Below are 15,687 nucleotides of genomic sequence, written 5' to 3'. Positions count from 1 at the left end.
TATCACATTGTCCAAAAAATGATCTCCTTGTATTAGTGTAATGATTCTAAAATATTTTATTAAAAGTGACTTATATATTCCTTTAGTTTAGAAGAGATGAGTGTTTTAAAAAAAATAGTCTCAGTGCGACGTTAGATAATACATAAATAAAGAAATTATTTTGACTGGCTCCAGAGTCTACAGATATGATTCTCAAAAATAGTAGGAAACTTAAATTCTTGGCTTCATAACATTGAGCCATAAAGGAGCCAAAATGGATGACTTTTAATGTTCTTAAAAAATGGTCTAATTCTGAGAAATAAAAACATAAAATGAAAGTTATTCTTTTGACTTGCTTATTGGTCTAAAAGTCTAATCCTTACATAAAATGCAATATAGTCTGGTTTAATCCCCAGAAAAGCCCAAACTCAGTAGAGTCTCACTAATTTTGGCATCACATTATTTAAATGAGCTTACTTTGTAAAATATGTACTTTGAAGAAACATATTTGATTATCTGTAAATACATTTTCTGCATAGATTGTTTTTTAGCAGTGTCATTCAAGCTAGCTGTTTGCATCATTTTTAAAAAAAGACTTAGGCATCCTAAATCAACAAGAGTAGGATTTGCAAATATTTCTGAATATTGGCGTTATGATTTTTATTTTAGCAAATTTAGTAAACTATGAATCCTGTGATATCATTTTAGATGAATTAGAGAATTCTTTTGAGTAGAAAATGTGAGTGTTTTAAAAAAATTCTCATTGTTACTTATAACTGTGAACCCTATGGTGATATTTTAGGTGACATACATATCCTTAATGTGGAAGAGATGAGTGTTTAAAAAAAACAGTCACAATGTGACTTAAGTAAATATCTTCAGATATTATTCTCAAAAACAGTCTAATCCTGAGAAAATAAACAAAACATTAATGTTATTCTATAGACTTGCTTACTGGTCTAAAAGTCTAATACTCACATAAAATGCTATATAGTCTGGTTTATTCCCCAGAAAGGACAAAACTCTGTAGGGATTCACTAATTTTGGTATTAAAAAATTTAAATGATCTTAGTTAGTGAAATATCTACTTTGAAGAAACATTTTTGATAAACAGCAAATTTCTTTTATGCGTAGAATAGTATCTGTGCTTTTAACCAGATAGCTTTACATGAAATAAAAGTAAAAAAGAAATCTAAAAAACCTGCATTCTTTGTAGGTGGCTCGTTGGTCTAGGGGTATGATTCTCACTTCGGGTGCGAGAGGTCCCAGGTTCAAATCCTGGACGAGCCCATCATTTTATTTCCATCATTCATTTATAACCAGTTCATATGTAGCTAGTTGTGTTTAGCTGTCTTAGTCAAGATTGCTGTTTGTATAATGAATATGACAATCTCTCAATATAACTCTTATCACATTGTCCAAAAAATGATCTCCTTGTATTAGTGTAAGGATTCTAAAATATTTTATCAAAAGTGACTTATACATTCCTTTAGTTTAGAAGAGATGAGTGTTTTAAAAAAAATAGTCTCAGTGCGACGTTAGATAATACATAAATAAAGAAATTATTTTGACTGGCTCCAGAGTCTACAGATATGATTCTCAAAAATAGTAGGAAACTTAAATTCTTGGCTTCATAACATTGAGCCATAAAGGAGCCAAAATGGATGACCTTTAATGTTTTTAAAAAATGGTCTAATTCTGAGAAATAAAAACATAAAATGAAAGTTATTCTTTTGACTTGCTTATTGGTCTAAAAGTCTAATCCTTACATAAAATGCAATATAGTCTGGTTTAATCCCCAGAAAAGCCCAAACTCAGTAGAGTCTCACTAATTTTGGCATCACATTATTTAAATGAGCTTACTTTGTAAAATATGTACTTTGAAGAAACATATTTGATTATCTGTAAATACATTTTCTGCATAGATTGTTTTTTAGCAGTGTCATTCAAGCTAGCTGTTTGCATCATTTTTAAAAAAAGACTTAGGCATCCTAAATCAACAAGAGTAGGATTTGCAAATATTTCTGAATATTGGCGTTATGATTTTTATTTTAGCAAATTTAGTAAACTATGAATCCTGTGATATCATTTTAGATGAATTAGAGAATTCTTTTGAGTAGAAAATGTGAGTGTTTTAAAAAAATTCTCATTGTTACTTATAACTGTGAACCCTATGGTGATATTTTAGGTGACATACATATCCTTAATGTGGAAGAGATGAGTGTTTAAAAAAAACAGTCACAATGTGACTTAAGTAAATATCTTCAGATATTATTCTCAAAAACAGTCTAATCCTGAGAAAATAAACAAAACATTAATGTTATTCTATAGACTTGCTTACTGGTCTAAAAGTCTAATACTCACATAAAATGCTATATAGTCTGGTTTATTCCCCAGAAAGGACAAAACTCTGTAGGGATTCACTAATTTTGGTATTAAAAAATTTAAATGATCTTAGTTAGTGAAATATCTACTTTGAAGAAACATTTTTGATAAACGGCAAATTTCTTTTATGCGTAGAATAGTATCTGTGCTTTTAACCAGATAGCTTTACATGAAATAAAAGTAAAAAAAAAAATCTAAAAAAACGGCATTCTTTGTAGGTGGCTTGTTGGTCTAGGGGTATGATTCTCACTTCGGGTGCGAGAGGTCCCAGGTTCAAATCCTGGACGAGCCCATCATTTCATTTCCATCATTCATTTATAACCAGTTCATATGTAGCTAGTTGTGTTTAGCTGTCTTAGTCAAGATTACAGTTTGTATAATGAATATGACAATCTCTCAATATAACTCTTATCACATAGTCCAAAAAATGATCTCCTTGTATTAGTGTAATGATTCTAAAATATTTTATTAAAAGTCTTAATAATCCTAATTAAATAAGAGGATTTGTAAACACTTATGAATATTGGCGTAATGATTTTTTTAGTAATGGTGGTGACATTTTAGATGACTTATGCATTCTTATGCATTCCCTTAGTGTAGAAAATGTGAGTGTTTTTAAAAAAATTCTCATTATGACTAAAAACTGTGAACTCTATGGTGATATTTTAGGTGACTTATACATTCCTTTAGTTTAGAAGAGATGAGTGTTTTAAAAAAAAATAGTCTCAGTGCGACTTTAGAAAATACATAAATAAAGAAATTATTTTGACTGGCTCCAGAGTCTACAGATATGATTCTCAAAAATAGTAGGAAACTTAAATTCTTGGCTTCATAACATTGAGCCATAAAGGAGCCAAAATGGATGACCTTTAATGTTTTTAAAAAATGGTCTAATTCTGAGAAAAAAAATATAAAATGAAAGTTATTCTTTTGATTTGCTTATTGGTCTAAAAGTCTAATCCTTACATAAAATGTAATATAGTCTGGTTTAATCCCCAGAAAAGTCCAAACTCAGTAGAGTCTCACTAATTTTGGCATCACATTATTTAAATGAGCTTACTTTGTAAAATATGTACTTTGAAGAAACATATTTGATTATCTGTAAATACATTTTCTGCATAGATTGTTTTTTAGCAGTGTCATTCAAGCTAGCTGTTTGCATCATTTTTAAAAAAAGACTTAGGCATCCTAAATCAACAAGAGTAGGATTTGCAAATATTTCTGAATATTGGCGTTATGATTTTTATTTTAGCAAATTTAGTAAACTATGAATCCTGTGATATCATTTTAGATGAATTAGAGAATTCTTTTGAGTAGAAAATGTGAGTGTTTTAAAAAAATTCTCATTGTTACTTATAACTGTGAACCCTATGGTGATATTTTAGGTGACATACATATTCTTAATGTGGAAGAGATGAGTGTTTAATAAAAACAGTCACAATGTGACTTAAGTAAATATCTTCAGATATTATTCTCAAAAACAGTCTAATCCTGAGAAAATAAACAAAACATTAATGTTATTCTATAGACTTGCTTACTGGTCTAAAAGTCTAATACTCACATAAAATGCTATATAGTCTGGTTTATTCCCCAGAAAGGACAAAACTCTGTAGGGATTCACTAATTTTGGTATTAAAAAATTTAAATGATCTTAGTTAGTGAAATATCTACTTTGAAGAAACATTTTTGATAAACAGCAAATTTCTTTTATGCGTAGAATAGTATCTGTGCTTTTAACCAGATAGCTTTACATGAAATAAAAGTAAAAAAAAAAATCTAAAAAAACTGCATTCTTTGTAGGTGGCTCGTTGGTCTAGGGGTATGATTCTCGCTTCGGGTGCGAGAGGTCCCAGGTTCAAATCCTGGACGAGCCCATCATTTCATTTCCATCATTCATTTATAACCAGTTCATATGTAGCTAGTTGTGTTTAGCTGTCTTAGTCAAGATTACAGTTTGTATAATGAATATGACAATCTCTCAATATAACTCTTATCACATAGTCCAAAAAATGATCTCCTTGTATTAGTGTAATGATTCTAAAATATTTTATTAAAAGTCTTAATAATCCTAATTAAATAATAGGATTTGTAAACACTTATGAATATTGGCGTAATGATTTTTTTAGTAATGGTGGTGACATTTTAGATGACTTATGCATTCTTATGCATTCCCTTAGTGTAGAAAATGTGAGTGTTTTTAAAAAAATTCTCATTATGACTAAAAACTGTGAACTCTATGGTGATATTTTAGGTGACTTATACATTCCTTTAGTTTAGAAGAGATGAGTGTTTTAAAAAAAAATAGTCTCAGTGCGACTTTAGAAAATACATAAATAAAGAAATTATTTTGACTGGCTCCAGAGTCTACAGATATGATTCTCAAAAATAGTAGGAAACTTAAATTCTTGGCTTCATAACATTGAGCCATAAAGGAGCCAAAATGGATGACCTTTAATGTTTTTAAAAAATGGTCTAATTCTGAGAAAAAAAATATAAAATGAAAATTATTCTTTTGATTTGCTTATTGGTCTAAAAGTCTAATCCTTACATAAAATGTAATATAGTCTGGTTTAATCCACAGAAAAGTCCAAACTCAGTAGAGTCTCACTAATTTTGGCATCACATTATTTAAATGAGCTTACTCTGTGAAATATCTACTTTGAAGAAACATTTTTGATAAACGGCAAATTTCTTTTATACGTAGAATATTATCTGTGCTTTTAACCAGATAGCTTTTTTTTTTTTAAATCCAGTATTTTTATTGAAATTTTTTAAGATATAAACATACTAAACAACAAAAAGAAAAGAAAAACAATCGCATACATATCAGAATTAAATGACGGAATTTACAAGATTACATTAAAGCATAATAATAATAAATGTGCTATATTCATTCAGGATCATACATCATAAATGCTTATACATAAGTATGTTACACATGCAGGGTTTATTACATGGACTCAGATACTTATTATAAGAACTGCGGTAGCCATACATTTAAGTAGATAGAGCATCTGTACTAGATGACATAGGATAGAATGGAGACTCTCACCATCTGTACCATATATTCTCAAATTCCTTCAGAGCCTGTCTGCTAGTATAAACAAATCTCTCGTGCCTTATTGTGGTATTGACCAGTGCCTTCCAATTTTTAACCATGGGACTCGTCGGGGCCAACCACAGCCTCGCTATACAGACCTTAGCCAACATCAATAACTGTGAAATGTACATTTTTGTCAGTTTATTAACTTTCCCCTTCAATCGGAGCCCAAAGAGACAAGTGGCCGGTGAACTAAGAGACACTTCAATTCCAGTAACCTGAATACATCTCCTGATCCTTCGCCAGAAGATTTATATACATGAACACTCCCATAGAAGGTGCCAAAAGTTAGCATTGATCGAATTGCATTTCGGACAGTTAGGGGTAGCATCCGGGCAAAATTTTGCCAATCTAATAGGGGTAAAGTAGGCCCTGTGTAAGATAAACACCTGTATTTGTTGAAATTTTAATGATGAAGTATAACCTTTAGTACTGTCTGTAACCATTTCCCACTCCTTGTCTGATAAAGGGCCAATAACTATTTCCCACTGATTCCTCAAACCATCCAAATCATCTGCAGTGGATTCATACAGAAGACATGAATACATTCGAGTGATCAGACCTCTATAACCCAAGGCCTGTAATTGTTTCCTCATTGGATCCACCCCAAACACCAAAGTCTCCCCTTTAAATTGTGTATCTAGGGCGTGTCGTAACTGAAGGTAAGAATAAAACATTGTTCTGGGTACAGAGAATTCCCCAACCAACTGTTCGAAGGATTTAAATACATTTGTATCATAAAGCTGACCTACCGACACCACACCTAACCGAGCAGGCCCACCTTAGGCAGTTGCCTAGGGCGCCGGGACCTGCAGGGCGCCGCTGCCGCTGACTAGATTTGAAAATCTAGTCAGCGGTGAGAAGTGGGAGAGGTGGTGCAGCGGCGGCCGGGTGCCGCTGCTGTTTCTTCAATGTCCGCCCAGGCTGCCCGGCGCGTCGCTCCCGCTGTCTGTCACACACCTGATCACTGACATCAGTGATCAGGTGACACTGGGTCACTCTTCCGCGGCGCCTGTGCAGTATGTATATCACACTGTCTGTCAGTGACAGACAGTGTGAATAAAGTTTGCTACCCAGCACCCCCCTCCCTTCCCAGCATGCCACGGCTGCTCCACCCTCTCCTCTGGTGTAAAGAAGCTGAGGAGCGGTGGGCAGCCATTACAGAAGAGCCTCCCTGCATCTGAACAGCCTTCAGCATCCAAAACAGTAAGTATCTTTATCTTTTATTTTTTTTTGTATTATTAATTTCATTTTATAAAAAATGGGGTACCCAAAGGGGAAGTGTGGAGGCCCAAAAAATGTTGGGGGTGGGATTTTTTTATTATTATGTCACACATTAAGGTCTATATTTAAATTAAACACTATGGTGGATAAAATAATTATTTTATTGGCACCTCATGCTCTATTATTGACTTGCTGCAAGTCAAATATAGAGCATGACGTGCCAATAAAATCATGCCAATAAAATCATGGTGCTGCAGGGGGGGGGGCAGAGGACATGGTGCTGCAGGGGGGGGGACAGAGGACATGGTGCTGCAGGGGGGGGATAGATGACATGGTGCTGCGGGGCGGGGGCAGAGGACATGGTGGTGCAGGGGGGGGGGACAGAGGACATGGTGCTTCAGGGGGGGGGGACAGAGGACATGGTGCTGCAGGGGGGGGACAGAGGACATGGTGCTGCAGGGGGGGGGACAGAGGACATGGTACTGCAGGGGGGGGTACAGAGGACATGGTGCTGCAGGGGGGGGACAGAGGACATGGTGCTGCAGGGGGGGACAGAGGACATGGTGCTGCAGGGGGCGGACAGAGGACATGGTGCTGCAGGGGGGGGACAGAGGACATGGTGCTGCAGGGGGGGGACAGAGGACATGGTGCTGCAGGGGGGGGACAGAGGATATGGTGCTGCAGGGGGGGACAGAGGACATGGTGCTGCAGGGGGGGGGGACAGAGGACATGGTGCTGCAGGGGGGGGATAGAGGACATGGTGCTGCAGGGGGGGGATAGATGACATGGTGCTGCAGGGGGGGGACAGAGGACATGGTGCTGCAGGGGGGGACAGAGGACATGGAGCTGCAGGGGGGAGACAGAGGACATGGTGCTGCAGGGGGGGGACAGAGGACATGGTCAAGCAGTGGGGGGGCAGTATGCTGCAGGGGGAGCAGAGTGTGATGGGTCATTCTCACAAGTTTTTGTTCCCATATCTAATACTTGGATACTTCCCCTCTAGAAATCCTGTGATTGCCCCTGGACAGCAGTGGCTTCTGGACAACTTCTCCATGAAACATCACGGCAGCCAGACCGCTGTAGGAGGTAAGGCTTATTTTTTTAATTTTTTTTACCGAAAGTGAAGTGTGTAAGGGTCTGGGAAGTGGGTATTTGGCGTGTCTTGGGGAGGGGGGGGGCGGTATTTTGAAATTTTGCCTAGGGCGCTGAGAACCCTAGCACCGGCCCTGCAACCGAGACCACTCCCTGGCCCTCTTCACTGTATTCAACTTCTTAAATTTCTTTGCCCCCCAGATAGGAGTATATGGATCAATGTCAGTTTGTTTCATTATTTTATTACAGATTGTCCAAATCTTAACTGCCTGAATCAGGAGCGGAGGAGCCCGCATACCAAGCCGCCCCGCCAGCAGTGACTGTAAGGGAGTGTGATTAGAATTAAATTGGTGTACCAACACCCAATGTAGCTCATGGTAATCGGGGTCTGAAACCCATGCCTTAAGGTGGACCAATTGAGAGGCAAAATAATATAATTTCAAGTTAGGAAGTGCAAATCCACTAGAAGATCTGGATCTATACAGCGAGCTGAGCTTGACCTTAGCCCTTCCCCCTCCCCAAACCAATGAAATCAAATAGCTATCAATGCATCGGAAAATGGAGGGTGGAATATATACAGGTGACTGCTGGAGTATATATAAAAACTTTGGCTGCACCATCATCTTAATTAAATTTATCCTACCGGAGACAGAAAGTGGGAGCTTCTTCCATACATGAGATTTTTCTTTAATGTATTTGATCTGGGGCCGCAAATTAAGTTCTACATATTCAGCGGGGGTATTAGAGATCCATATTCCCAAGTATTTAAATTTTGATGCCCATTTTAACTGTAAGCCTTCTGGCATTGTCATGGGACACTCCCATCCCAGAGGGAACACGCTAGATTTATCCCAATTAATTTTTAGGCCGGAAAAAACCCGAATCCATCAACCACCCGCAGCAAATGTTTTAGGGAAGTGTCGTGATCTGAAAGGAACAACAGCATATCATCTGCATATAATGCCACCTTATCCTCTCTGTGCTCTGATCTAAGTCCCACAATTTCTCTATCATGCCGGATATTACAGGCAAGCGGCTCTATTGCTAATGCAAACAGGGCCGGAGACAACGGGCATCCCTGTCTAGTACCTCGCTCTAATTGAAATTGTTGAGAAAGATGCCCATTGACACAGACCCGCGCCACTGAAAAGACTGAGAGTGAAATGTTTTAAATTGAGAAAGGAGAATATGAGGCTTATATGAGAAAGAAGAGATAATGACATTTTTAGTTTTACACTCTATTTTACCAGCTGTTTACAGAATTAATGAGACACTAGTCTTATCAGGACTCTTATGAGCCTTTAACAAAGAAATGTATTTTTAGATGTCCTTTCCTTTACAAAGCAGCAAAGGATTCATGTGGTGCTGTGGCTTAGTTGGTTGAAGTGCCTGTCTAGTAAACAGGAGATCCTGAGTTCTAATCTCAGCAGTGCCTTTATTTGCCTACATTTCTATCTCATCATTTGATAATTACTGTATTGCATCAGAAATAAGACTGTTGCAGCCATAACGCTCTTGATTGCAGTGTGTTAAGCCTTTTCTAACTGCAGTACCTATCGGATGTATACACATGCTCCAAAAATTGCAGTTTATTAATTGTATTTTAAAATTGAGTGTAAAATTAAAAATGTCATTATCTCTTCTTTCTCATATAAGCCTCATATTCTCCTTTCTCAATTTGAAACATTTCACTCTCAGTCTTTTCATTCAACTCATTCCTGGCAAATATGTATTGAAACCTTGATATATCAATATCGGAAAAAGCCATGAGATTGAACAGATATTTGTGACATGAAGATGTATCTGGGAGGGTTGACCATGATGGCAGTAGTTAAGAAACATATGGTAAGTGGAAGTGGAAAACAGGTTTACAAAGCAAAGACATGCTTAAGAGTCAATTTATATTGAAGCTCTTTAATAAGTATGAGAAGACAATTCAAATAATTAAAAGTTATTCATTTAAGAGTTAAACAGTTTCCTGCATTTTTATTTTATTTAAGTGTAAATTGAGTGTTATGAGGTGTTCTGCAAGTATTAGATTGCCAAATATTTAATGCGGTCAACTATCTATATATTATGTGCTTCCCACATTGGTCAAATGCAGTCATCCTCGGGGCTTAGCCTTTTACTTCAATGCTTCGTACAGCAAGAAAAACAGCTGATGTTGGAATGGCAAATATAATATAGTCAAATGGAGAACTCTGACTGAAAATGATAAAAGCAAAATTAGCATTTATCTCAAAGCTTGCTTAAGAAACATGAAGCTATTTTTTCTGGAAATACTTAACGCACTGCAATCAAGAGATTTATGTTCAAGCAGAGTCATGGGTGCAATAGTCCTATTTCTGATGCAATACAGTAATTATCAAATGATGAGATAGAAATGTAGGCAAATAAAGGCACTGCTGAGATTTAAACTCAGGATCTCCTGTTTACTAGACAGGCGCTTTAACCAACTAAGCCACAGCACCACATGAAACCTTTGCTGCTTTGTAGGGGAAAGGACAGCTAAAAATACATTTCTTTGTTAAAGGCTCATAAGAGTCCTGATAAGACTAGTGTCTCATTAATTCTGTAAACAGCTGGTAAAATAGAGTGTAAAACTAAAAATGTCATTATCTCTTCTTTCTCGTATAAGCCTCATATTCTCCTTTCTCAATTTGAAACATTTCACTCTCAGTCTTTTCATTCAACTCATTCCTGGCAAATATGTGTTGAAACCCTGATATATTAATATCGGAAAAAGCCATGAGATTGAACAGATATTTGTGACATGAAGATGTATCTGGGAGGGTTGACCATTATGGCAGTAGTTAAGAAACATATGGTAAGTGGAAGTGGAAACAGGTTTACAAAGCAAAGACATGCTTAAGAGTCAATTTATATTGAAGCTCTTTAATTAGTATGAGAAGACAATTCACATAATTAAAAGTTATTCATTTAAGAGTTAAACAGTTTCCTGCATTTTTATTTTATTTAAGTGTAAATTGAGTGTTAAGAGGTGTTCTGCAAGGATTAGATTGCCAAATATTTAATGCGGTCAACTATCTATATATTGTGTGATTCCCACATTGGTCAAATGCAGTCATCCTCGGGGCTTAGCCTTTTACTTCAATTCTTCGTACAGCAAGAAAAACAGCTGATGTTGGAATGGCAAATATAATATAGTCAAATGGAGAACTCTGACTGAAAATGATAAAAGCAAAATTAGCATTTATCTCAAAGCTTGCTTAAGAAACACAAAGCCATTTTTTCTGGAAATACTTAATGCACTGCAATCAAGAGCATTTTGTTGAAGCAGAGTCATGGGTGCAACAGTCTTATTTCTGATGCAATACAGTAATTATCAAATGATGAGATAGAAATGTAGGCAAATAAAGGTACTGCTGAGATTTGAACTCAGGATCTCCTGTTTACTAGACAGGCGCTTTAACCAACTAAGCCACAGCACCACATGAAACCTTTGCTGCTTTGTAAGTGAAAGGACAGCTAAAAATACATTTCTTTGCTAAAGGCTCATAAGAGTCCTGATAAGACTAGTGTCTCATTAATTCTGTAAACAGCTGGTAAAATAGAGTGTAAAACTAAAAATGTCATTATCTCTTCTTTCTCATATAAGCCTCATATTCTCCTTTCTCAATTTGAAACATTTCACTCTCAGTCTTTTCATTCAACTCATTCCTGGCAAATATGTGTTGAAACCCTTATATATTAATATCGGAAAAAGCCATGAGATTGAACAGATATTTGTGACATGAAGATGTATCTGGGAGGGTTGACCATTATGGCAGTAGTTAAGAAACATATGGTAAGTGGAAGTGGAAACAGGTTTACAAAGCAAAGACATGCTTAAGAGTCAATTTATATTGAAGCTCTTTAATTAGTATGAGAAGACAATTCACATAATTAAAAGTTATTCATTTAAGAGTTAAACAGTTTCCTGCATTTTTATTTTATTTAAGTGTAAATTGAGTGTTAAGAGGTGTTCTGCAAGGATTAGATTGCCAAATATTTAATGCGGTCAACTATCTATATATTGTGTGATTCCCACATTGGTCAAATGCAGTCATCCTCGGGGCTGAGCCTTTTACTTCAATTCTTCGTACAGCAAGAAAAACAGCTGATGTTGGAATGGCAAATATAATATAGTCAAATGGAGAACTCTGACTGAAAATGATAAAAGCAAAATTAGCATTTATCTCAAAGCTTGCTTAAGAAACACAAAGCCATTTTTTCTGGAAATACTTAATGCACTGCAATCAAGAGCATTTTGTTGAAGCAGAGTCATGGGTGCAACAGTCTTATTTCTGATGCAATACAGTAATTATCAAATGATGAGATAGAAATGTAGGCAAATAAAGGTACTGCTGAGATTTGAACTCAGGATCTCCTGTTTACTAGACAGGCGCTTTAACCAACTAAGCCACAGCACCACATGAAACCTTTGCTGCTTTGTAAGTGAAAGGACAGCTAAAAATACATTTCTTTGCTAAAGGCTCATAAGAGTCCTGATAAGACTAGTGTCTCATTAATTCTGTAAACAGCTGGTAAAATAGAGTGTAAAACTAAAAATGTCATTATCTCTTCTTTCTCATATAAGCCTCATATTCTCCTTTCTCAATTTGAAACATTTCACTCTCAGTCTTTTCATTCAACTCATTCCTGGCAAATATGTATTGAAACCTTGATATATCAATATCGGAAAAAGCCATGAGATTGAACAGATATTTGTGACATGAAGATGTATCTGGGAGGGTTGACCATGATGGCAGTAGTTAAGAAACATATGGTAAGTGGAAGTGGAAAACAGGTTTACAAAGCAAAGACATGCTTAAGAGTCAATTTATATTGAAGCTCTTTAATAAGTATGAGAAGACAATTCACATAATTAAAAGTTATTCATTTAAGAGTTAAACAGTTTCCTGCATTTTTATTTTATTTAAGTGTAAATTGAGTGTTATGAGGTGTTCTGCAAGTATTAGATTGCCAAATATTTAATGCGGTCAACTATCTATATATTATGTGCTTCCCACATTGGTCAAATGCAGTCATCCTCGGGGCTTAGCCTTTTACTTCAATGCTTCGTACAGCAAGAAAAACAGCTGATGTTGGAATGGCAAATAGAATATAGTCAAATGGAGAACTCTGACTGAAAATGATAAAAGCAAAATTAGCATTTATCTCAAAGCTTGCTTAAGAAACATGAAGCCATTTTTTCTGGAAATACTTAATGCACTGCAATCAAGAGCATTTTGTTGAAGCAGAGTCATGGGTGCAACAGTCTTATTTCTGATGCAATACAGTAATTATCAAATGATGAGATAGAAATGTAGGCAAATAAAGGCACTGCTGAGATTTGAACTCAGGATCTCCTGTTTACTAGACAGGCGCTTTAACCAACTAAGCCACAGCACCACACGAAACCTTTGCTGCTTTGTAGGGGAAAGGACAGCTAAAAATACATTTCTTTGTTAAAGGCTCATAAGAGTCCTGATAAGACTAGTGTCTCATTAATTCTGTAAACAGCTGGTAAAATAGAGTGTAAAACTAAAAATGTCATTATCTCTTCTTTCTCATATAAGCCTCATATTCTCCTTTCTCAATTTGAAACATTTCACTCTCAGTCTTTTCATTCAACTCATTCCTGGCAAATATGTGTTGAAACCCTTATATATTAATATCGGAAAAAGCCATGAGATTGAACAGATATTTGTGACATGAAGATGTATCTGGGAGGGTTGACCATTATGGCAGTAGTTAAGAAACATATGGTAAGTGGAAGTGGAAACAGGTTTACAAAGCAAAGACATGCTTAAGAGTCAATTTATATTGAAGCTCTTTAATTAGTATGAGAAGACAATTCACATAATTAAAAGTTATTCATTTAAGAGTTAAACAGTTTCCTGCATTTTTATTTTATTTAAGTTTAAATTGAGTTTTAAGAGGTGTTCTGCAAGGATTAGATTGCCAAATATTTAATGCGGTCAACTATCTATATATTGTGTGATTCCCACATTGGTCAAATGCAGTCATCCTCGGGGCTTAGCCTTTTACTTCAATGCTTCGTACAGCAAGAAAAACAGCTGATGTTGGAATGGCAAATATAATATAGTCAAATGGAGAACTCTGACTGAAAATGATAAAAGCAAAATTAGCATTTATCTCAAAGCTTGCTTAAGAAACATGAAGCCATTTTTTCTGGAAATACTTAACGCACTGCAATCAAGAGAGTTATGTTGAAGCAGAGTCATGGGTGCAACAGTCTTATTTCTGATGCAATACAGTAATTATCAAATGATGAGATAGAAATAAAGGCAAATAAAGGCACTGCTGAGATTTGAACTCAGGATCTCCTGTTTACTAGACAGGCGCTTTAACCAACTAAGCCACAGCACCACATGAAACCTTTGCTGCTTTGTAAGTGAAAGGACAGCTAAAAATACATTTCTTTGCTAAAGGCTCATAAGAGTCCTGATAAGACTAGTGTCTCATTAATTCTGTAAACAGCTGGTAAAATAGAGTGTAAAACTAAAAATGTCATTATCTCTTCTTTCTCGTATAAGCCTCATATTCTCCTTTCTCAATTTGAAACATTTCACTCTCAGTCTTTTCATTCAACTCATTCCTGGCAAATATGTATTGAAACCTTGATATATCAATATCGGAAAAAGCCATGAGATTAAACAGATATTTGTGACATGAAGATGTATCTGGGAGGGTTTACCATGATGGCAGTAGTTAAGAAACATATGGTAAGTGGAAGTGGAAAACAGGTTTACAAAGCAAAGACATGCTTAAGAGTCAATTTATATTGAAGCTCTTTAATTAGTATGAGAAGACAATTCACATAATTAAAAGTTATTCATTTAAGAGTTAAACAGTTTCCTGCATTTTTATTTTATTTAAGTGTAAATTGAGTGTTAAGAGGTGTTCTGCAAGGATTAGATTGCCAAATATTTAATGCGGTCAACTATCTATATATTGTGTGATTCCCACATTGGTCAAATGCAGTCATCCTCGGGGCTTAGCCTTTTACTTCAATGCTTCGTACAGCAAGAAAAACAGCTGATGTTGGAATGGCAAATGGAGAACTCTGACTGAAAATGGTAAAAGCAAAATTAGCATTTATCTCAAAGCTTGCTTAAGAAACATGAAGCCATTTTTTCTGGAAATACTTATTGCACTGCAATCAAGAGATTTATCTTGAAGCAGAGTCATGGGTGCAACAGTCTTATTTCTGATGCAATACAGTAATTATCAAATGATGAGATAGAAATGTAGGCAAATAAAGGCACTGCTGAGATTTGAACTCAGGATCTCCTGTTTACTAGACAGGCGCTTTAACCAACTAAGCCACAGCACCACATGAAACCTTTGCTGCTTTGTAAGTGAAAGGACAGCTAAAAATACATTTCTTTGCTAAAGGCTCATAAGAGTCCTGATAAGACTAGTGTCTCATTAATTCTGTAAACAGCTGGTAAAATAGAGTGTAAAACTAAAAATGTCATTATCTCTTCTTTCTCATATAAGCCTCATATTCTCCTTTCTCAATTTGAAACATTTCACTCTCAGTCTTTTCATTCAACTCATTCCTGGCAAATATGTATTGAAACCTTGATATATCAATATCGGAAAAAGCCATGAGATTGAACAGATATTTGTGACATGAAGATGTATCTGGGAGGGTTGACCATGATGGCAGTAGTTAAGAAACATATGGTAAGTGGAAGTGGAAAACAGGTTTACAAAGCAAAGACATGCTTAAGAGTCAATTTATATTGAAGCTCTTTAATAAGTATGAGAAGACAATTCACATAATTAAAAGTTATTCATTTAAGAGTTAAACAGTTTCCTGCATTTTTATTTTATTTAAGTGTAAATTGAGTGTTATGAGGTGTTCTGCAAGT

The 15,687-nt window shown here is 35.8% G+C and overlaps 9 non-coding genes across 9 annotated transcripts; 3 read left to right on the top strand and 6 right to left on the bottom strand.

The window, feature by feature from the left end:
- Window positions 1–1,197: 1,197 nt before the first annotated feature.
- On the top strand, window positions 1,198–1,269 carry TRNAP-CGG (transfer RNA proline (anticodon CGG)). The gene has a single exon. It is a non-coding gene; the product is annotated as a tRNA-Pro (tRNA).
- A 1,315-nt stretch (window positions 1,270–2,584) lies between these two features.
- TRNAP-CGG (transfer RNA proline (anticodon CGG)) lies at window positions 2,585–2,656 on the top strand. Its single transcript has one exon. It is a non-coding gene; the product is annotated as a tRNA-Pro (tRNA).
- Window positions 2,657–4,166: 1,510 nt separating this feature from the next.
- Window positions 4,167–4,238, top strand: TRNAP-CGG (transfer RNA proline (anticodon CGG)). Its single transcript has one exon. It is a non-coding gene; the product is annotated as a tRNA-Pro (tRNA).
- A 5,939-nt stretch (window positions 4,239–10,177) lies between these two features.
- TRNAT-AGU (transfer RNA threonine (anticodon AGU)) lies at window positions 10,178–10,251 on the bottom strand. The gene has a single exon. It is a non-coding gene; the product is annotated as a tRNA-Thr (tRNA).
- A 907-nt stretch (window positions 10,252–11,158) lies between these two features.
- On the bottom strand, window positions 11,159–11,232 carry TRNAT-AGU (transfer RNA threonine (anticodon AGU)). Its single transcript has one exon. It is a non-coding gene; the product is annotated as a tRNA-Thr (tRNA).
- A 907-nt stretch (window positions 11,233–12,139) lies between these two features.
- TRNAT-AGU (transfer RNA threonine (anticodon AGU)) lies at window positions 12,140–12,213 on the bottom strand. The gene has a single exon. It is a non-coding gene; the product is annotated as a tRNA-Thr (tRNA).
- Window positions 12,214–13,121: 908 nt separating this feature from the next.
- Window positions 13,122–13,195, bottom strand: TRNAT-AGU (transfer RNA threonine (anticodon AGU)). Its single transcript has one exon. It is a non-coding gene; the product is annotated as a tRNA-Thr (tRNA).
- A 907-nt stretch (window positions 13,196–14,102) lies between these two features.
- On the bottom strand, window positions 14,103–14,176 carry TRNAT-AGU (transfer RNA threonine (anticodon AGU)). The gene has a single exon. It is a non-coding gene; the product is annotated as a tRNA-Thr (tRNA).
- An 893-nt stretch (window positions 14,177–15,069) lies between these two features.
- On the bottom strand, window positions 15,070–15,143 carry TRNAT-AGU (transfer RNA threonine (anticodon AGU)). Its single transcript has one exon. It is a non-coding gene; the product is annotated as a tRNA-Thr (tRNA).
- Window positions 15,144–15,687: the final 544 nt, after the last annotated feature.

Source organism: Mixophyes fleayi, chromosome 10 (assembly GCF_038048845.1).
Source record: "Mixophyes fleayi isolate aMixFle1 chromosome 10, aMixFle1.hap1, whole genome shotgun sequence".
NCBI lineage: Eukaryota > Metazoa > Chordata > Amphibia > Anura > Limnodynastidae > Mixophyes > Mixophyes fleayi.
Note: the sequence above shows the minus strand (reverse complement) of the source record. Positions and strands in the feature narration are given on the sequence as shown.